At 40.1% G+C, this 22,825-nt stretch overlaps 1 long non-coding RNA gene across 1 annotated transcript in view; it reads left to right on the top strand.

The window, feature by feature from the left end:
• Positions 1–22,538, top strand: part of LOC140248515 (uncharacterized) — a 28,137-nt gene extending 5,599 nt beyond the window's left edge. Inside the window, exons 2-3 of the long non-coding RNA XR_011902850.1 lie at positions 20,702–20,776; positions 22,414–22,538. This is a non-coding gene — a long non-coding RNA (uncharacterized lncRNA). The remainder of the gene's footprint in view (positions 1–20,701; positions 20,777–22,413) is intronic.
• The last annotated feature ends 287 nt before the right edge of the window (positions 22,539–22,825 follow it).

The following is a 22,825-nucleotide window of genomic DNA, read 5'->3' as shown; positions in this document are numbered from 1 at the left end:
AAGAAGAACTGTAGCAGGGATTTGAAGGCTTAGTGATCCGCACACAAAAGCGCTCTTCTCTCAGGCATGCTTGCCAAGTTCCCAGTTTCAGCCTCTGATGCCTTTTACTATTAAATTACAGCCACTGGAGCGGATCCTAAATTGGTGCCCCTAAAGACAACAGCAGTTGCTTCACTGAATGGCAGGAGTCCTAATAGCAGCCGCAGCAATCACAGGAACAGCAAGATCTCTCTGCTGTCTCTTTGTGGATGTCATCTTGATTTAGGCTCCAAATGTCACTGCTGTGAAGGGTTCTTCCTTTGGTGTTTCTCCCTGCTAATGTACCCATAAAATCAGCTCCTTTCCTTTCCCTTCATACTTCATCTATTTCACAACTCTCCCCTCGTAGTTTCTCTTTGTGTGTGTGCAGTATTTATGTGTTGCTGCTGTATAGGATGTGTGTTGGCTCAGGTAGAAAGACAGCTCTGCTGCAATTGTGAATGTTCAGTGTGTATTTTGCATGGGACCACTCAGAGCAGAGAATCTATGTGCAGAAATTGAGGGCTTGGATGATGAAGCTCTGATGTAAGAGTGCTCTAGAAGCAAGAAGGATCTTGCAATTAAAGAGCATAGGGAAATAATTGGAGTGGAGGAGGGCAGACTTCAGCTGAGCTCTTCTGGTGACCTGGAGGGCATTTCCATGTGAAATATGACCAGTGGTCACAGACTCCTGTACTCCTGCGGGGCATATCCTGGTCAGCTGCATCGTGTCAAGGAAAACACTTTTGAAAGTCCCTATTGCTGTTTGGCTGCTTTTGCTCCTTTTCCTGGGCACTGTAAGAATCATTGAATAACAGAATGGCTTGGTTTGGAAGGGACCTTAAGCCCATAAAGTTGCCATGAGCAGGTTGCCACTCACCAGAGCAGGCTGCCCAGGGCCCCATCCAACCTGACTCCATGGATGGGGCATCACTGCTTCTCTGGGCAGCATCTCTTTTAGTACATACTAGTGGGACACATTGCTCAGTGCCCTGCCCTTCTGTGGAACAGATGCTGCTCCAGCTCACCTTCGGATTTAGGAAAGCATCATCTCCTCTACCAGCTTCCTGCATGTACTTAGTTGCAGCTGATCATCTCAAGGAATGGTCTCTAGGGCTTTTATCCATAAATACAAACCAAGATAAATGTGATTGAGCATTTGTTTCTTTTGATGTGACACACTCGGAAATGTTCATCATCCTGCTGATCCTATACAACATAAAATGAAGTGGCTCCAAATTGCAGCTATAAATACAGCTGCAAGAAATGCCCTAGAGTGAAGGCCATGTTAATGTGGCACGTACATTTGAAAGAAGGTTTTCTGACTGCCATTCAACCTCTCTGAGCTGTTGTCCCACAGAATTGGTAGAGGTCCCTCTTGTCCTGTAGAAAAGCACTGGCAATCCTGCCCATACCAGCAACCTCACAGCCTTCAGTCTGGGCAAAGTACATTATGAGTAACAGCAACAGAGAAAGCAGGAAGAAGACTCTATGTGGTGGATGTGTGCAAGCAGTCTGTCCTCTTGTCTTCCATCAGGAAAGTCTCTAACTCAGTAGAAGGCAAGAGCTTTGTGATAGTGAAAAAGATATGAGTGCTGAACCTAGAGCCTGGGGTTCATGCTCTGGAGATCTAGTTTATAGACTTAGGGAAGCTGAGTGCAGTAGACAAAAATTTTTCTTATCAGATAGCAGATCCACAGTCTTTATGGTAATAGCCTGGAGGTAATGGCATCGTATTAACTATTGCATGACACTTCTTCCTTCCATAGAGCAGGAACTTCGCTGTGTACCTAGGTAAAATCTGTCTTCAGGGTGACAAGTAGTGATGCTGTTTGCCTTCAGCAAAACATCATCCTCAACAGAGTTTTGACTTTCCTTAAAACTGAAAAGCTTTTCTGAAAGTAATGCCTCCTATTTTATTTTGTTGGCCCAGGACATCAGAGGTGGATGTTGGTGATATAGAAGTAGATGCCAATATTCCACTACATTTTGTTGCTGTGTGACAGATAGCAGCAAAGGGGCAGTGTGACAGTATGGGAACAGTCATGGAAGTGCAGATGAAGCAAAAATGTGTCACTGAATTCATAATTGAATACGTAATTTCCTTAGTAAATTATTTACTTACATTCTTGGTTTCACCAAGAAATAGGATAAAATTGATTTTGACCGTCTTCTTGCTGCAGCTTTGATCCATAGCAGATTGTGGCTAAAGGGCACCAGTGCACTCTTATTGTCAGGATGAGGAGCTGAAATTAAGCTAACAGGTTGCATTAGTCCTGGCATTACCACTGCAGGGCTCCAAGGCAGGTTACTCACCCCAACCAGTCTGGACCCTGGCCCGTCCATTAACGACTCTACAAAAACTTAGACCAGAAAAGAAGTTTGACCAAAACTGCAACTCTAACCCAGTGAGGTTGCTATCAATTGTTAGTGTTCCAATTGGCAGGGTCAGGTTTTGTAAGTAAGAACCAGCTGATGGATCACTTCTTCAATTGGAAAATGCAGTTGTGTTAAATTTGGGGAGTAAAGTTTGATTGCATTTTTTCGAAAGGGAAAAAGTCCAGCTGGCCTGTTTTGACAGTGTCAGAATGCTTGTTATTTTCCATTTTCATTCAATAAATGAAAGACTGTGCACAGTAGGTAACATTTTTATTTATTTATTTATTTATTTTATTTTTTCCTTATGTGTGACATTATCATAGTGAAAAGATTTTGTTGTTTTGAATCTGTCTATCTATCTGAACTTTCACTGATTGGCAAGTTTCACCATGTTTGCTCTAATATTTTGTTTAAAATTGAGGATAGTACCTGGAAAGTTACTATTTCCTAGAGAACAACAACATGCAGGCTTTTTTTTAATCTACGTCTACTACTGACAAGGATTAAAGACAGAAACTGAGAGAAAATGGAAAAGATTTGGAAAAACTAGATAATATTCTCTAAAGAACAATATTTATGACATATTTCTATTATTATGAAGGCTCTTCCTGCTCTGTCAGAGGTTAGGTGGATAATTTACCAGAATGTTGCTACGTAGTGGTGAATAATTTGTTTATCTAGTATTATACATATGTTTTCATCCTCATTTTCTATTTTAAGGTTTATATAAAATTTCAGAGAAATTTACGTGCCTGAACTTATCCTCATATCTGAGCAATAACTACAGAAATCAAACCTAAAGGTGAATTCCGTACTGGAATTCAGATTTGGTACTCTGCCCATCAGGATTTGGTTTTATTCAACACTGGCATTGGCATCCAAATGTTAAACAACCAAGACCAACCTAGTTATTGTCACTGGAGACAAACAGGCTCGAAGGGTCTACCAAACATGAACAATTAGTGCTGCCTTCTATCAGGAAGATTAAATAAAAACAACATCTGAAATGTTCTATTTTCCTGAGGAAAAAACAGGTTGTTTCAAAAGTAATGCCTCAAAATGGCAACAAAAATGTAATACTATATTGTTGAGACGGTTCAGCCTCTACTGCCACACCACCACAAACAGCCTCTGACATCATGGGCATACTGAAATACTGAACTAGCATACTGAAATAGGGGGCACTGAATATGAGGTTATGAGGAATACTGGACCAGTCCTCATACCTTCTTTCTTGGAGGACACTGCAGTGATTTTTGCTTTCCTCAAACCTGATACGATGTACCTCCATTGTGTGTTTAGATTTTGCCTTCTTTTCTGCCTAACATTTTTTGACAGATGGAAGAAAATCTTTGGAGAATGATGTTTTACCCATAAAAGGGTATAAGCCATTTTTACACCTACACCCATTTCCAAACCTAACATAAGAGTCTAACATAGCAGCCCCCTTTCCCTCACCCCCCAAAAAAAGACCCACCCAAATTTACCATGAATTCCACCACACTCAGTGCTCTTTGCCTTCCTTCTCTGAAGGAAGACTGATCTTCTCCTGCCCAGAATGCATAAAGAACTCATTGCTCCTGCATCTTCACTCAGCAAGCTGCTCCTGCAAAGGCATGACAGGTCAATGTCCTTGTGCTGTTAATCCACTGAACTAACAACTGAAACCTGGGAGGCTTTTTATCTAATTATAAATAAGCAAGTTATTAACGATTACAGTTACTCAGGCATGACTTTGCATTCCTCCCTTCCACCCTGCTACCTCTTTGGATAATGTTATCATCAAAAAGAAAAATCCTGATCTTGAAATGTTCTTGTACTCACAGACTTCGACAGAAAGCTAACAGAAAATCTAATGCATGGTGACTTTCTCTTACAAAGAAGTTGAATTGTTTTTAGAGCAACTTGGTACCTGATAAACAAACCTCACCTGAAAAAAGAGCAGAGCTTTGCTTTATTATTCTCCAACATGCTGTCACAGACACAGGGAAAATGAAATTCGAATCCTCAAAGGTGAATAAGCACACCAAGGTCAAGGGGTTTTACTTGAATTTCTCATCTGGAGAAATATAACTGCTGTTCCCTGCACTGCTGTAGACACCTTTGTACAGTGACCATATCAACCCTGTCTAAGTGCTGGGTCATTCACAATGTGATGCGACCCGAGCAATGCTTTCCTAACCTCTGAGCATGGTACACTGACCAGAAGGATACACCATCGACGGCCTGGTGTTCTGCTAATCTTCTCAGGCATTTCATGCTTTTTCAGAGGTCACAAAGCCTGAACAGCTTCACAGTCATTTTACCTATCATTTAAGCACATGGTCTTATTTCATGGTGAATTAAGTTTTAGCTTTTTCTAGCAAAAGGGAAACAGCAATCATATGTGATCTTCCAGCATCTATTCCAGCATGTAATAGCTGAAGTGTGCTAGAAAGGTCTCAGTGAATTTGAGGAGTTTTCAGAGACCTTACCTAAGTTACAAGGTTGGTCTGTGTTCTCCTCAGGTGATCAAGACAAAGAGCATCCCGAGAGCAATTCAGAGCAGGAACCTAAAATGGACCAAATTTAAGGTATCCATTCCTCTTACACTCCCACTGGCAGCCTAGTTCCTGAGTTGAAATGGCTTAAAATTGATAGCCTAGCTGTAACTTGAAAATCTCCCCATTAACGTTTTCTTCCTGAGAAGTCTCTGCCAACCAGCTCGCAGTCATTTGTGCTTTCTCCTCATTGTTCAAGGCAGAGGGTGGAATTGAGCAGTGCAGTTTCTCACTGCTTACTTCTTGTTGGCTCTGCAAACAATTTCACAAAATCTATCCTCATCATGCAGGAAATTGTGGTCCTGGTGTTTCCTTTGTATGACAGAAATCTAAATCAACAGCAAGCTCAAAGCCTTTATGTTGGATTTTATCATTGGTAGAACCAAACCAAGCAGAACTGTGGGGAAGCTCCTGCCTCTTTGGCTCTACATATACTGATGTGTCATGTAAGAAAATCTGCTAAGTAGCTTCTGCAAAAGGTTGTTTCAAATAAGATATTTTAATGAAATGCCATAGAAAGTGGTAGAAGTAATTCTTAATGCATGGATCTCTTTTGTTCTATTATGCATTGATGAGGGAATTTGCATGATCATTAGGGGATGACTGAAGTTTGGAATCTTTTTAATGAATATTACATTCTCATCTATTAATGGGAGGAATGACAGTAAATTTTTCTTGTAGCAAATTTCTGCCATCTGTGTAACTTTTCCCTAGAGCATTACTAGGAACTTAGTCAAAGAAGGCACCTAAATAGTACAAGGGGTGAAATTTCAGCAGACTACAAAATGAAATCTAGCCAGCTTTCCATGCATTTGACGTAACTGGTATAGGCTCTCTTTTCCACTTTCCTTTCTCCTATCTTTATTCTTTTCCTTTCTTTCTCTTTCTCTCTGTTATTTTTTTCTTAATTACACTACACTCCATGAAGTTCAACAGTTAACTGACCTATGATTTGTGTTTCTGCCTTGGCGAAATGTCATCAAACATGTAACCTTCTTCAGTTATATTCACTGAAGTATACTTGACAGAAGAGTTAGCATGGATAAGCACATAAACTAAACCCAGTCAATTCTGCAATAATTTTCTACTTCCTAGGCTCTACAACTTCCCAGTCTTTTTTACAGTTTAATTAAAGGAAGGCCAGATGGACCATTCACCTCATTTTCAAGAGCATGATTATATTTCAACAAGAATTTCACATATATGAGAGAAATACCAGTCTGTTTCTTAATTGAAATCCATATTTTAAAAAGATAACTGGTCTTGATTGAGAAAGGACTGAGCACCAAGTACTTAATCACAGTAAGTACCAAATAGAACTGTTTAAAAAATGTTTCCCTCCCCTTTAATTACTCTGAATTCTGAAATCAGTGTAATCTCTTTTCAGAATGCTTCTGAAAGCGACTCCCAACACAGGAGTTGTGATTTGCTTGAATTCACTGTAATTAAATCTCCTTAATTTAAGTCTCTCTTGTTATATGACTCTCTCCCTTATTGAAAATCTGTACGCATTATGAGACCTTCTGTAAAAAGAAGCATAATGAAAGAAGTAATCTTCAGGGTAACAGGGCAACACAGTGGTAAGCAGAATCATAAAGGCATTGGACAGTATATTTGAGCTGAAAATTATTAGTCTTCAGCTGAAAACTGAGGAACTTTTGGATTACCAGTATTAGACGATTCCTGTTAGAAAACCTTACAGTTTTCACAGAGAAAACTCTTTTTCCCTTAAATTCATTTATTCAGAAAACAAATGGAATCAATCTATTTTCAGTTATTTTAACTGTCAGTTTAATTAATTCTCAAATTTATTTTCAAACTTCAGTCTCCATCCATTTGATATTATTGTTACAGAGCTGCCTGCAATTTCTGTAGAAGGTTTATTATCTGGTATCTTTATTTTATAGATGTTTTTAACTGTTCTGCAATATTCTTTGGCTTTCAAACATTAAATAGGATCATATTGTTTGGTTTCCTCTCTCTAGGTCATAAACCCCTCATACAGTTTCCTTCTGAAATCTTTTTAACTTCTGTATTTCTTTATGGACTATTTCTTTATGGACTATTTTCTGTGAGGATTTTTTCAGACTTACTGTCACTGTCAAGCACACTTCACTCTTTCTTTGAGTGCAGGAATACTTCTGACTGCTTGCCTACAGTGGCTTACTACTCTGTTATACACTGGGAACAACGCTCCTCCTCAGGTCTCTTCACAAAACTTTGTCAGTCCTGCCTGCCTATTACAATGGCTGAAATTCCAAATTCTCATAGGATTGGAGCTAAGCAGGTGTACAGTGTACAGCTATCCATGCCAATGCCTGGTTGACTGCATATGTTTAGCTCCAATAGAGAAAAGAGTGTCCTTCATGACCTCTGCAACCATAGCCAGGCTAAGATTGGGAGCTCCACTGTTTTCAGAGTTTTACCGAGGTTTACAATAGAGCTAAAAAATATACATTGATCTTAAGATGAGAATCAGAGAGTGTTAAGAATGGTATAACAATTCAATAAATCCATTGTATTTCTGTCACTCTGAGCCAAGACCCATTAGAGATGAAGTACTGAGTTGTACTGCCAGAATGTTTGTTAATCAGAGGAATTATCTATCTTGCCACTTCCAGGAATCCCAGACATGGCTGCTTCTTGTTTCCATAGTAGCACATTTAATGCAAAAGACTGAAGATAACAAAATATTTGATCTATGCTGAAGTGAAGTACCCAAATCCGTATGTAGCCCATCAAGATCATGATCTAATTTTCAGACACGCTAATAATCTCTCAGTTCCTGTGGGAAATGCAAGACTGTGGTTTGGATCGTGAACAGAATTTTCCAATTTTACTTGTCTTGCTCCAGTAAGCCTTTATTTATTAAGAATACTTGTGCTGTTATCTGTTAATTATTTTGCTAGTGCTAGTCTGCTAAGGGTGGTCTGGAAAGCCATATTCCTACTTACTGACTCACACATTTCATTTTTTCCTCACTTTTTAAAGACTATTTGATATAGCTATGACACTGATATTTTGTCTCATCTCAAGTTTAACAGAAAAGGTCAACATGGTCAACATGCTCTCTTTGCTTGAGCAGATGACACTGCAGATTGTCATTCTCATTCCCTAGTTCTGTAACTGGTTTTCTTTAGGCACTTAAGCTCAACGGCAGTGTTTTCCGTATGGAAAGATTAACTATCCATGAAGATTATCCCCAGAATCTGGTGCTGCAGAGGGAGTTCCTGCCTCCCTCTGAGCAGCATATGATGCTTGCAGGCTATAATCAGTGATTAAAGTTAACGGAGAATCAAAAATCCTTTGTATTCAGTACAGCCATTCAGATCGAGATTGAGATGCCTAAATTAAGGTGGCATGTAAGAACTTGATCCAACTACCTAAATATAGGTGCTTAGTACTTTCTGAGATGTCTTTGTTAACCTCTGGAAATGCTCATTTGGCCTTCAGCTGCAAATCCCAAAAAGTAAGGTTCTGTTGTAGGTCCTGTACTGTATCTTCCACCAGTGTACTGTATTTGCCAGATATCATAGGTCACCTTAAATGGCACTGGACACCTATGTTTGTGAATTGAATGAAACCTGAATTGTTATTAGGGAGAGGAAAATCTAGTTCTTACAGTCAGCAGAGAGATTTAGCTCCCGCCATGTTGTTAGCTGGATCACTGTAAGTTCCACTGAGAATACTGTAACAGCACTCTAGGCACCGACTTCAGAAATGGAAGTTTATTGGCAGATACCTAATTTTAGGCAGCTCTTTCTTAAAATGAGACTGACCCGTGGAGTCTTTGCTGTAACAAAGATGAATTCAGAAATGGAAGGCATTACATGTAAAAATGGGAAGAATCCTCTTTGTTTAAGTCTTTGTCAGGAACTCAACAAATGATGCAAATACTTGACCCTCCCTCAGATATTTAGATGGTTACCATGTCTACAGCGCAGGTCATCAGGAAAGGGCAATTTTCTCTTTTTTACCTTTGTGCCTCTCCTTTGGAAATTCCCACACTTTTATCAGTGAACAGCTGTAGAACAGAGATGATCACATTTTTACCAGAGCCATCCTGTTCTTCTATTAACACAATTGGCTTAAACACTTATCACTGTATTAAAAATAATATGAACTTGATTGTGTCCTTCTGCTTCAATCAGGAATATTTTCCATATGCTTGACAGAAAAGGACAATCTTTAGTGGCAGAATATTTGATATGTTTCCAAAATTCACCTTCGAACTTCTTACACTATTAAAAACAGCTCTCTCCTGCTGCTCAATACAATTTGCATGAGGTGCTTAGGAGAAAATAACCTTGAATTGTCTTGTGACACTGACTTCCATTCTGATATATCTCAAGATGAGAGCAAATAGGGATATAAGCCTCTCTTATAGCCATGTTACTGAATGACATTTCACTCAGAGATGTTCTTTATATTCTCCACTGCTCAAAATACACAGAATTTTATTGGCAGCATCTCTTTGACAGATGTCACAACTGCCCCTGTTTAAACCAGCATTAAGACCTTAAACACAACATGAGAAAAAGCAGCTGTTACCTCATTTTGTATTTAATGAAATACTAAAGTGAAGACCCAGAAACTAAAAATGAATCCTGAATTGACTAAAAAACAAATTCTGCATTACAGATGTGTAGTGTGGGGTAGTGAGTTCCAGAGAGTAATCCAAATGGGTGTAAAACTGAATAGTTTTCAAAATCAGCCAAGGATGTTCCAACCGTTTGGGCCAAGACCCTACTTGTTCTCCTAACACCTCATTGAATTTAACTTGTTTAATGACTACTTTTTACACTGCTGTTTAGAAGAACAGATAACTGTTTAGGAGCAGCTTTCCAAGGCAGCGCCATACTGATAACATGAAATGTCACTAAATAACTCCTTCCTAAGAACAGTAGTCCCTGACACTGAAGAGACTCATTTCTAGGAGCAGAAAATGGTGCCTTCTCTGACCCGTTATCTTTATCTTCATCAAGATAATTATCGCAAATTGTTCTGCACTGTAGAACAAGAATCCCAAATGTTCATGGGTACATGTGGCCATGCAAGCATTATTCTTTGCCCCTCAGATTTTTCCTTTCTGCATTAATTCCTCCCATGACATCCTAAATGAGAATTTCTGTAGCAGCGTGTTGGGTCCTTCAGAAGACTGATCATAGCTTTCTGTGACATCAGCCTGCAATCAAGACCTCCCACACAGCTAATTGCACCAGCAGCAAGATTGTGAGCAAGTAGAGAGAAGTTTTTGATATTTTTTTGGAGCTGATGCTGTGAAACTTGCTGCTAAGAAAGATAACAGCCTTCTACAAATCAGCAGGTCAGTGACCTGAATGGAAATGGCCTCATATATAACAGACCCAGTTCTTGCCTTATCTGATCTGATGGAGAAAAGGCAGTGGAGCTGTGCAGTCTGACAGGAGCCACGTGTGGTCATGAAGCTGGGTCCCAGTATTCATTTGTGTCATTTATAATGCTTTTAATAACATTGAATTCCAACAGGGAACATTGCAAGCAGAGACTTATAATATGCTTATGTAGCATACATTATAAGCTTATAGCGCATTCAGTATTGACATGCTTAGCTGTTATTAATGTGAACACATCAAGTGAATGGACCTGTCTAGTCATTCAAGAAAAACGCTTCAGAGAGTTTCTATTGTTGCTTCACAGAACGTGAAAAATGTCTGAAGTCAGCTTTGCAGGATGGGGAAAATGTTGCCTGCACAAATCCAGTTACTATCACTAAAAAACTCCTGTTTTAAGATTGTCCTTTTTTATTTTTAGCTCCTGGGATAGTAATACCTATTTTTTTCCTGTGTGTTATCTGTACATGTAATCACTAGAATTGAAAGTCTACGCTAAGCATGAACTTGCCTGTGGTTTGCCACTTTTTATTTTCATTTGTTATTTATTTCACAGGGCGTTCTCAGTGATTTCAGCTGAGCTTAGATGACTGTGATTTTTTTACTGTCATTGGTAAGCTATACACATTTTCAGGTTCTTCTGTACTTTTACAAGCTTACCTTTAGTGACTGTAAGCATTCTGGCCTCTGCCATCCCAGCAGGATGAAAGGGAACAGCTTCAAGTTGCACTAGGGAAAGCTCAGGTTTTATATTAGGAAAAGATTCCTCTCCAAAAGGGTGGACAGGCACTGGAATGGACTGCCCAAGGAGGTGTTGCAGTCGCTGTCCCTGGTGGTGTTCAAAGGACATGGAGATGTTGTACTAATGGGCAATATGAGTGATAGGTTGGACCTGATGATCTTAGAGATCTTTTCCAACCTTAATGACTGTGTTATTCTGTGATTCTGTGAGGTATTCCCTAAGTCTGTACTAAAGAATAACTGAGAAAACAAAATCAGTCTAGCTCTCTTACCAAGAAATATTTCTCCTGATACTGAATTAAAGACTCATAGATAAACAACTTCCAAGACAATAAGTGTCAGAGGGCCACTGCTTCCATCAGTAACCCCTTAGCAGCAGTTAGAACACAATAGAAAGGGACATCTTGCTGTTTCACATTGTGATAGCTGACAAGAATATGTAAGGGTAAAAATTGGAGGAATGTGGAAGGTATTGGAAATCCATATTCAGTGAACTAATGCAAGCAGTATGAGCACAAGCTCTAAAAGTCACTAAACTTTGACAAGCTTTGTGAAGCAACACAGTTCTGAAAGTAGAAAAATGTGTGTGAAGTGTGAAATAGCCCATAAGTTAATAGCTGAAATACTGCCTAATCTTTTCCAAGTTCCTTTACTAGGTCTAAACTGTCAGCAGCAGTGAGTGTAAATAAAGCAGTTTCCTACAGCACCTGCGTTACTACCCTGATGTCAAGTGAGTGGAATTTTAGTAGGAAGAGTAAAATGTGGCCTATAACAAGAAAGCGAGGCACAGAGGAAATGACATTTAACAAAATATGGCAGAGAAATAACACAGTGATTTTACTACAGCTCACAAATTCAGGCAGGAGGGAACTGTAGGGGAGTGGGACAGGCTCTTCCTCAGCATATCATAATTCACATCATCTCTATAGTGAATTTAGGTCCCTTCTTACTTGGAATCATTTTGCAATGATTCAGGCTAATTTAGACACTCAGCCATAAGCACATGGGTCCCCTTGCATGCAACTTTCATGCATGAAGTGGCCAAAATCCTCTTTTGGAAATTCACTTGCTGTCCATTGGGGGGGTTTAGAAAATCTGATCGCTGGGGAAAGCAACCTTTTCAGCTATGAAAGTATAAACGCTGGTATTTTGCACATCTTCTTACAAGAATCTAGCAGTTTTCTCTGTGCAGAAAAACTGGACTTCTAAACATGGAGTCCACAATACTCTGAAAGTCAGCAAAAGTGACAGCTAATGAATGTAATTCAAAAAGTGTGACACTGCAGACTCTATCCCTCTGCTGAGACCACCCATCCTGTGCTGAAACGCAGATGCCTGTATGGCTGGAGAAACATTATTACTTTCAAGCACTTTCATGCAGCTCATTAGCAAGTTATTCTGCCTGCCCATGTTGGAATCAATCATGTATCAGTTGTGCACTATGGCTATAACATCAAATAAGTCCTGTACTCAGATTTTTTTGTTCATAGTGCTATGTAAAGCAGCATAGATTCATTGTTCGCCAAAATAGCAGTATAGCAAAAGAGGGATCTGCTTCAGTTCAGTCTTTGTCCCTCAAGTCTGATTGAGAGGCCACAGAAGTAGCTGGAGTGGGTACAGTCATTTCCAGAGGTCTCAGAGCTCTCTTCTGGCTGTGTCTGGGAAGCCCTGAGTGGGCAGCAAGTAGTGCTTGCGGGGCTCTTTGTATTTATGGTTATAAACATAATCCTTCTTTCAGATGCTGCGATGCTGAAAGCAGTATAAATCCCCTCAGCTCCTATAAAGAGTGAGGCTGTTCTGTAAAAAGGGTTTGTGGTTTTTTTCCTTCCTGAAATACTGCAAAACATGCTTTGTTTTAAAGCAGTTTTTCAGCAGTTAATGGGTATTTATATTGACAGATTATCTGTTGAGTATTGCAACTTCATGATTCCCAATTGTTTTTTCTCCTACAATGATATCGAGTTCCTTTTATTTCAAAACGCTTTCCAGAGAAGGCCAGTGTCATTATTCTGCTTTAACAGCTATAGAACCTGAAATCCTCAGAACTTCATCTCCATGGGCTATCCCTGGCTCGTCTATATTTCAGTTTGAATAGGTCTTAGCTTACAGCCTTGTCTCACAGCACTTCCCAGTGGATGTATATTAAATAATTCCTTTAGGTGCTTTATCTCTTCAGACAAGCTACAGCAGATGTCTTAGGTGATGTGATATTCCACCTCAAACTCTTAATCTGTTTGCTGCATAGTAGAGGGAGTAGTTTCTTCATTGGTAAGTGAAAAATGAATTCCAGGAAAGTCATAGTTACTATTCAGCTTACTGCCTAAATAGGAGAAAATGTTGCACAAGTTAGTTAGAAATTTAGTTATTTGATGTCCAAAGAGCTTTACTTGATCAAAGATGAGTATCCTCAATGTGAATTTTCCTCGATGCGAATCTCTTTCATCTCTTCAGAGCTTCCACTCTGTGTCAAGAACTGGAAGAGGAGGTGATCACAGACCCAAAGATCTATCAGTTCCTCCAGTGTGAGGGTCCTTGGAATAGGCATTTTTATATTGGCTCATACAGTGGGTACATTTCTTCTCCACCTGGAATACCTGCCATCTTATTTTTTCCCTCATCAAAACCTCCAAAACAACTTGGGACCATTTGTTTCAAAATTCCCAGTCAAAATATGCAACTATTTCATGAATATGTGAATAAATGGGTTTATCTTAATGCTGAGAGAAGTATCAAAGTCTTGTTAGGGCTGTTGAAATTGCAAAGCAGGATCTTCAATGTTTGAACAGAATTTTGTAATATATTGTGTTCTCTACACTAAATATGTAGGAAAATTCATGAGGAAAAAGCCTTCAGTAATGCATAAAAATGTACAGTTCCCCATTCTGGGAAATGCATGTGAGGATTAAATATGTTCAGATTTGTGTATGTAGTGGTGACAGCCATTACTGATGGGTCAGGAAGTTTAGTTTACATTTCAGAGATGAAGAGTCTTATATACCAACCCTGAAACAGTCATTTAAACTGCATCTCTATTAGTGCCTGATGCAGTCAGGCCATAATTAATTTGCAATCTCAACAGGTTTATGTGCTTCTAAATTAGTCCAGCAAGTGAAGCTGTCAAAGGAGAGCTTCAGTTCTACAGTGAAAAGCAGTGAAGTCTAGAGGATGGAATCTTTCGAGAAGGAGTAAAATTACTACCATGGAAACTAATAGGTCAATAACTAGTGCAGACACTGTTCAGCTAACGGGGTCTTCTCTCTGGAACTTAGCAAAAGCTGTGTATTTTCAATTGTGAGATCAGTGGTTGAAGCTCGAGTAGTTCTCAAGCTGTAGTTGTGGTGTAGCTGGCAATGGGTGCACACCCACCACACAGCCCTCAATTCCCAAGGGTGCCAGAGCAGTGGTCTGGAGATTCTCATCAGGTCCAGATGAAGATGCTACTGCAAGGGCCCTCTCAACAGAGACACCCACCACCATGTGGGCAGTAACCAAGCATGTTGTTTAAAGGATCTGAGTATTACCTTATGCAAAGACCCTCAATCATTTCGTTTTTATTAAGTGCTCTGTCTGTGAGTGTCTGCTATTGAAGCAATGCTCCTGGGGCATTGACAGCATGTGCACAGCAGCCAGCAAAGAAACAACTTCACCTCCACTTGAGCAGCCCTCTTTCATTGTAGAGAGCAAACAGATCCTCTCACTTTTGAAACTCCTAGTATGGACTTCAGCTCTTATGCTAATGCATTTTTTATTATATTACTGAAAGTTAAGTGTCTTTAACAGAGACCTTCTGCCACCTTCTAGATACAATCTGGTGATTGACAGTGTCCTGACAGGAAGAATTGAATAAATTCTCTTTATGAATAGTTAAACTTGGATACTTTACATCCTAGGGGTCTATTGTAAGTACTCTATTTTGAGCAAGACCTCCCACGACCTCCTCGGCCATCTTGCTTCAGACTCTCCTCTCCTACTTCTAAGGGTCTACCTAAGAGACAGTAACTCAAGGCTCCCTCTTCAGAGAGCATTATGAAGCACAAATACATATCTATTTTAAACAGTTTGAAAGACCTTTGGTGACTGAGGTTATATGTTTCTAAGAAATTGATTAAATGTTCTTCAAACAAGACAGTTTTCTTTCTCAGCTTTATCCTCTGTCACACGTTGCCCTTATTCAGTTCTTGTCCTTTCTTCTACCCCTCTGTGAACCACTGTGATACCACCTTCCTTTTGCCTTCCTGTCAGTTCTCTTAGCTGAGTCAAACCCACTTGATTTAGTCATCCCCTACAGAAAATGTCACTTTTCTTAATACCAAGGAAAACATCTTCCTCTCTATGAATATGAAACATCTAAATGAGGACTCCCTGTCAAACTTAAGAAGTATTGATGAGAGGAGAACTACTGAGCATTTTCCAGAATAACAGCCACCTTTCTGCCAACAGTACGACATCAATTACATCATATTTAGATTATGATTCCCTATAATATTCTCTCACCCTTCTCCTGTACTGCTCTTTTTCATTTTTAAAATATATTTCTCTTTTCAAGTGTAACACCTTTTCTGCTCACCTGTGATGTGTTTCATCTTCTTGATTTCAAATATTTTCTCCAATTTATTGCTTGAAATTCTAATGCTCCACAGTGCTTTTACTCCCCCTTTGCTCATTATTTTCACGTTCAAGGATCTTCATCCTGTTCCATTATTCAGGTCATTAGCGGGGATATTGAACAGCACATGTAATTCTGTAGGACACAGCCTGTTATTGATAACAGAGTGCAATCTTAAAACAATTTGTACATTTATCTTTTAGTCCATTCACTTAATGTTTATTTCATAAACATCATTAAAACACAGTGGCCAGGCGGTTAAAATCAAGATGTGGTTGTGATAATCTGGGCTGCCAAAGTACCCATTTAGGCAGATTTTCAGCAATAAAACAGTAATCGAGCTTTTTCTAGAACTCTCCTAAAATCTTTGGCAGAGCTTCAAATTGCAGTGATGGAAAACCTATGGCAAAATAGGACTGACCTCCTTGGTTTTTACATACTGGTCTTTGTGCCCAAACCTCCATTACTCAGAATCATTGCTAAGGTTTTAGTTTGAGCTGTTCAGAATGTCTTTTTGTTTCCCTATTTTCGTGAGATCTACTACAAATGAGCATCTCTCTGGGCATAGTGTAATAGAATAGAATGCTAGGCACATACCTGGGGAAAGTTGGGCTCAGTGAAATCTGGGGCTCTGGCTGCTGTTAAAGCTACTGCTGGCTCAAGTTACTAAATTTTTTAACTCCTTGATAAGTCATTCGAAACATAAGCTTCTCAGACTGTTTCAGTTTATTACTCTTTTTAAGTGAACTGATCTAAATTGGAATCTCCAGGGATCAATAGCTCATTTTTATCACAGAGTATTTGAACTGTATCATATAGACCAGATAAATCATCTTTCACTGCACTAGAAAGTTATAAAACTGCAAATCTGCAATATAAAACTATTGTAGATTTGGTGCTAGGAAAGTGATAAGTTATGACTATTTCTATCTACTTACAGATATTTCTGATGTCAGGTTCAAGCGCAGCAATTATTTTAATTGTAGATGTTTTCTTATACTGGATTATGCATTTTTCTCTCTTAAAGCAGACTGTTTACTAATACAATACAACCAACATCTCCTCATTGGGTAACATAGGTGCTGCTCAGCTTATTTACACTGTTTGAAACAGTGAATAATGTATGTGAAACATAGAATCATAGAATGTCTTGGACTGGAAGGAACCCCAAGGATCATCAAGTTCCAATCCATCTGCCACAGCCAGAGCCACCAACCTCCAGGCTGCCCAGGGCCTCTACCAACCTGATCCTGAACATCTCCAGGAATGGGGCATCCACAGCCCCTCTGGGCAGCACCTCGCTGCTCTTTCTGTAAAGAACTTCCCCCTCACATCCAATCTAAACCTTCCCTCGGAAAAGGGAAAACCTTGCCTTGTCCTCTCACTGTCTACCCTTGTAAAAAGTTGATTCCCCTCCTTCTTAAAGTCCCCTTTTAAAAACAGGAAGGCTGTAATGGGGTCTCCTCACAGCCTTCCCTCCTCCGGGCTGAACAAGACCAGCTCCCTCAGCCTGTCTTCATAGGGCAAGTGCTCCAGCTCTTTGATCACCTTTGTGGCCCCTCCTCTGGACCCTCTCCAACAGCTCCACTTTTTCCTGTACTGGGGGTCCCAGACCTGGTTTCAGTACTCCAGGTGGGGCCTCACAAAGTCAGAGTAGAGACGGACTTCTCTGTCCCTTCTGGCCACCCGTCTTCTGATGGAGTCCATTATACTATTAGCCTTCCAAGCTGCAAGAGCACACTGCTGGCTCACATTTAGTTTTTCATCCAACAGGATGAAACAGGTTCTTCTCCACAGGGCTACTTTCAAGAGGTTCTTCTCCCAGAACACATGAGATCCAGAGCTAAATGATTGAGTGCCTCCAAAATGGAAGTAGACATCTGGAATGATCCCAGGATCATTAGATAGTTTACGGTGGTCAGAATCTGCAGAGGTCTGTATTCCACCCCCTTCTCAAAGCAGGATCTGCGCTGAGATCAGATCAAATTGCTCTGGTTTGTGTCTAAATGGGGCTTTAAACTCTTCCAGGATGGAGATTGTACAACCCTGGCAACCTGATCTGATGTCTGACTGTCTTCACGGGGGAAAAATCTTATACATAGACTCAGTTTCTTTCTTTTTTATTGTTATGCTCCAGGTACAGCTGTGAAGAGCCTGGCTCCATCTGTGTGAGGATCTCCTCCTGGCTATGGGGCTGCTGTCAGGTCCCCCTGTGCTGTCCCCTCCCCAGTTGAGCCAGCCCAGCTCCCCCAGCCCCTCCTCACTAGGCTGGCCTGAGCATCTCTGTGGCCCTCAGCTGAACTCACTCCAGATAACAGATGCCTTTCCAGTGACATTTTGCCTTCCAAAGATGATTGCTCTTTGATTTTCATCCTGCTTTAGTTCATGTATTAAGCCATTATATGCTGTCGGCTGATCAAGAACTGCCACAGTTAAGGTCATTACAGGAATTTCAGAAGCAGATGACATTGAATAAAACCACTTCAACTTTTATTTTATTTTTTTTTCTGAAACATCTTTTTTCTTTTTCCCCCTACAAAAAATAACCTTGCAACAAAACGCGTTTTCTTTTTTTGAGCAATATTTCATTTGTTTTTTTGTTCTTATGCTTTTTTCAACACAGAACGTTCTTAAGCACTTAGGGGAGATTTTCCCCCCTCATCTTGTCTAATTCACAATAAGTAAAAATAATCAATGGATTTTTAACGTCTGTTTAAGATATAATCCTTTTATAGAAAATAAGCCTTACTGCAAAAGGGGTGAAGTATGCTATGTTTCAGTGCAGAACACCTGATGTAGTGGGGCATCGGCAGAGCCACACAAGCAGGAACACATGTAGGGTACTGGTGGGGAACTGTAGCCACTGGAACCGACAGTAAACTCTGTCCATAAGTCTTCTTCACGTGGCGAATGCGAAGGGCAAGCTTTCAGAAAGCCAGTAGATTCAGATTAGAAGTTTCCCTATGTTTTTTAGGCTCAGGAGTTAAAGAAAACACTGAGCACGATTTTCAGGATGTTATCTATCATTCCTAGTCAAAGTGTGGTCCAAGAAAGCAGTTACACACCTAACGGAAAATAAGGACTAATTTGTCATGACAGCTTCCAAAGATTTTCACTGTGTTAGCATTGTTTCTGCCAGACTTGCAGCACCTCAGCGTTTTAGATGCTGCCTTACAAGGCTACCTATCATCATCTCACTGCATTGCCATAGCTGTGGGTGGGTAACCACTTCTGTGAGTTCAGTGTTAATTGTTTAATATCCACTGCAACTTGTATACTTTAACTCACTTTAATTCATTAGGTCAGTGCTCCACTGTGGTCCATTCTGCACCAGCATTATTCAGTATTTGCATTATCACTATAGACAGTGGCATACAGAATATGTTTATTAACTTTTTAGATGACCTCCATCTGGAAAATGTTACCTGGATGACTGCAAAATGAGATTAGAATTCAGAATGCTTTTGACAAATTGGATAAAATATTTAAACAGAAAAAGAATATGCAATTCAATCAGGACAACTGCAAGGTTTTTATACACAGGCAGAGATAATAATCTACTCAAATATGTGACCACACACATCAGGTAAGCACCAGTCTAATAGGAGAAGATTTGACTTGGAAAGGGTACACTTAGTAAATCACAAGGTGAACCAAAGTCAATAAGATTGTACTGTTTCCAGACAGGTATCTACTGCCATGAGTTGTATGAGCAGCATTTTGTCTATGAGACACATGGTGGGAGCCTTTCTCCTTGCAGTGCTGGCACGGTCTCAGCTGGAACACGCACCCAGCCTGGCACAGTGCAGCTACTGGTGTGTGTCCAGGGGACACAATGGGCCAAAACCACAGCCTGGAGGAACCTGAGCTGCCTGCTGAAAGGGGGAGAACATGGAGACAGAATCAGTCTCCAGCACATAGAAAATAGCTGTAGAGGGTGAAGGAATTAATTCTCCATTATGAAATCATGGCTTAAATTACAGTGAACTTTAAGTTAGTCACTAGGAAAAGTTTTCTAATAGCAGGAGTAATTAAGCATGAAAATAGACTGCATGAGGAATATCCAGCACTAGTGGCTTTTAAGAAGAGGCTAGAAAAGTATGTGTGAGCTGTATAGGAATGGACAACCCAGCCACAGGATTGAGCAGCTCTGGTTTCAGTGCTAGTGAACAGAGAGGACTGGGTTTTTCTATGTATAAACACCATGGCTGTGATAAACTGTGATCTGTGGAGCACTAGCACACGGATGGCCTGGAGCAAGCACTCCATTTATTGATGTTTGCTAGCCCCAGTAAGAAGTCCCGTTTTGACAGATAACACACAAAAATGCCAGGAACACAGAGGACGGGGCATTACAACAAACCTGATTCTCCCCTTGGTATGAGTTTAGCCCAGAAGCAATGCAGGATTCTGTGCTCATCTGAAGCCTCAGTGTGCTGGTTTGCACACATAGGAGGAAGCTCTGACCTAGTGAGTGAATGCAACCAAACTCTGTAATAGCCAGCATACTCAGGTGCTTTCATGGCAGGTTTTGCTTAGGCAAAATTTCTCATTCATATTTGAACACTCTGGGCAATGAAGAAGGGAGGAAGGAGTTAAAGAAGGAATATTTTTATAGCAGGAACACCAATATATATTTTAACCAGAACAGATCATACATAGTTATCCCAAAGATTTCTGCAGAACCCGGATCCTTTGAAAAGAGGAAAAGTAGGTTCAAATTTATCAACAGATTTTAATACTAGAAAAAGCAAGCACCAGACTATTTACATGTCATATTAAATGCAAACTTATTAGTATTTACCATCCCTGGTAACATCAGGAGGCTCAGGGACTTGATTACAGTCATCATGACAATGCTATAATAAAAGATTATGAATAGTTTCTTGCTGACTTGGGAGCAATCTAGGAATCTTGTGTCATAAAATTGGCATTCAGTCTCTTTAACTTTATTATACTAAAAAAGTTATAAAAACTCTCTTTGTAATTTTTACTGTGCTCTATGCACAGGAGAGCCATTATTTAACTCTTCATTTAATTTCCAGATGCTGTGTATGCACCATATAAAAGGTATCCAGAGAACCTAAGCAGGAAACAGGCTTATGGTAGGCAGCTCAGAGGTAAGTGTGTGTGGAAAATGCCATTAAAATTATAGCTTATCTAGCGTGTTTTGCTTCCCTAAACTAGGAATATATTGACAATTTCCATGGGTTGAGGGCTTCAGGCTGACATCCCTGCATCCTGCCAAGTTGGCTGGGAGTCCAGGAGGACAGTGCCCTGGGGGATCATGTATGTGCTGCAATGTGAGGTGCTGAATCCAGGACCCTGTGGTGTTGTCTGGCATGAAACTCAGCTGATGTGGCCCACTGGGAGCCCCTGCAAGGATGCATCACTTCATGCCAGAATACGAAGCAAGAGTGGCAGTCTTTGGTGTCACAGCTGGACTCCTGCTGCTCTTGGCCTTTCATCGTCCACCAGAGACAAATGGAGAACCACATTTAGATCTTCCATTTGCTCTCCAAAGTGTCAGAATCAAGTTCAAAGCTTGTGTGACTGCCTTGGACATCGTCTTTATGTCTGTGGACACAGCTGCCTGGTGCTCCTTGTGGCAAGTGTGGCAACCTCTCTGTGACCTGCGGTACTGCCAGCCTGGCCGTCACTCTATGCCAGACTGCATGCCAGCTCTGCAGCTAAATCCCTGTAAAACCCATTGGTTGCAGTGGTAATAGCCTTCAGTTCACACTGGGTGTGGACAAGAGCAGCCTCTGGATCTCATGCTGCATATTTTTTGCAAAGAAAAGTTCAGAAGTTCTCCAGGAAAGAAAAGTTCTGGAGTGATGACCTGCATGGCACAGGAAGGCAGGATGTGGGCACTGTTTGAACAGTGGCACACTCAAGAATTCCTGGCTGCTTGGTAAGCCTTTATGTAAGATATCCCTACAAATGCTTTTACCATCTTGCTCTGTCCTTTCCCTAATTCAAACTGCAATTATAGGGATGATAAAATGAAAAATAAAAATGGGCAGGCAGTAGATGAGAAAAAAAGCAACAATTAGTTTTGCACTGGTGAGAAATAATGCAGACCTCACTGTGTCCTTAACAAACTGCTTTTCAGTATATATTGTAATGTACGCTCATGACCCAAATATACTTGGAAGAGCATGACAACAAAATCTATGTTTGCAAGTGTAATAAGGGAACTAGCACAGTAAAGTTCCTGCATTTTATTAGCAGGAGAAAACAATTAAAATGATATCCAGGTAGTAACTTAGGAGCCAAATGTCATAGCTCTCTCTTTTGCTGCCAGAATATGTGTACTCTCTTCCTAACAGTTTCTTTCCCCAAGGAAAAATTAATGTATCTAAGAAATACTTGTTAGCAATGCAATTACAGGCTTAATTCCCCAACCAACTTCAGACATCATAAAAACAAAAACAAGCAGAAGCCCTTTGCTTTTGGAAAAGAGAGGAAAAAACACTTAGTGTTCAGAGAAAGATAATAATATATTTTTACAACAAAAGCTGACACACACTTTGACAATAACATTTGAGGAGTTATTAGCATTTGTTTTTCCACCACACTGTCCTTTTCTTTTAAGCTACAGCCTAGAATGAAAATCCATTTCTAAGGGCAGATTATTTGCTACCACAGAACAGGAGTTTTGGGACACTCCAGCACCAAAGTAGCTTGCCAGAGTCTCAGGAAAGCAAAGCAGTTGTATCAAAATAACATTTCTTGGCATTGCCTTTTTCTCAAGGTCTGGTCTGCCTGAGGAACTTATTCAGAGCTGGGTTATTTGGGCAATGTGGATTCCACCATGACAGATGATACACTGGGAAGCTTATCCGGAGCAATTTTGAAATGCCGGCCCTAGGAAGATACGACAAAATAAGTAGCTTCAGTAATTAAAATAAAAAGAGACAAAAAGTGATAAACCTGATTATTTGCTTATTTATTTATTTATTTATTTTTGTGACTGTCCAGATTAAAGACGTGTTCATATCATACCTGGAGAAAAAATGTCCGTCAAGAGGTCTGGCACCGGCCATAGGACATTTGCAAAGTTTGTGTATGTGGTATCTTTCAAGACACACACACTGATGTCTAGACTCATCCTACATCTCCTCACACATTTATTATGTGCGCTGAGCCTGGGCGCACCTGGTCTC

The sequence above is a fragment of the Excalfactoria chinensis genome, chromosome 2, assembly GCF_039878825.1.
Source record: "Excalfactoria chinensis isolate bCotChi1 chromosome 2, bCotChi1.hap2, whole genome shotgun sequence".
NCBI lineage: Eukaryota > Metazoa > Chordata > Aves > Galliformes > Phasianidae > Excalfactoria > Excalfactoria chinensis.
Note: the sequence above shows the minus strand (reverse complement) of the source record. Positions and strands in the feature narration are given on the sequence as shown.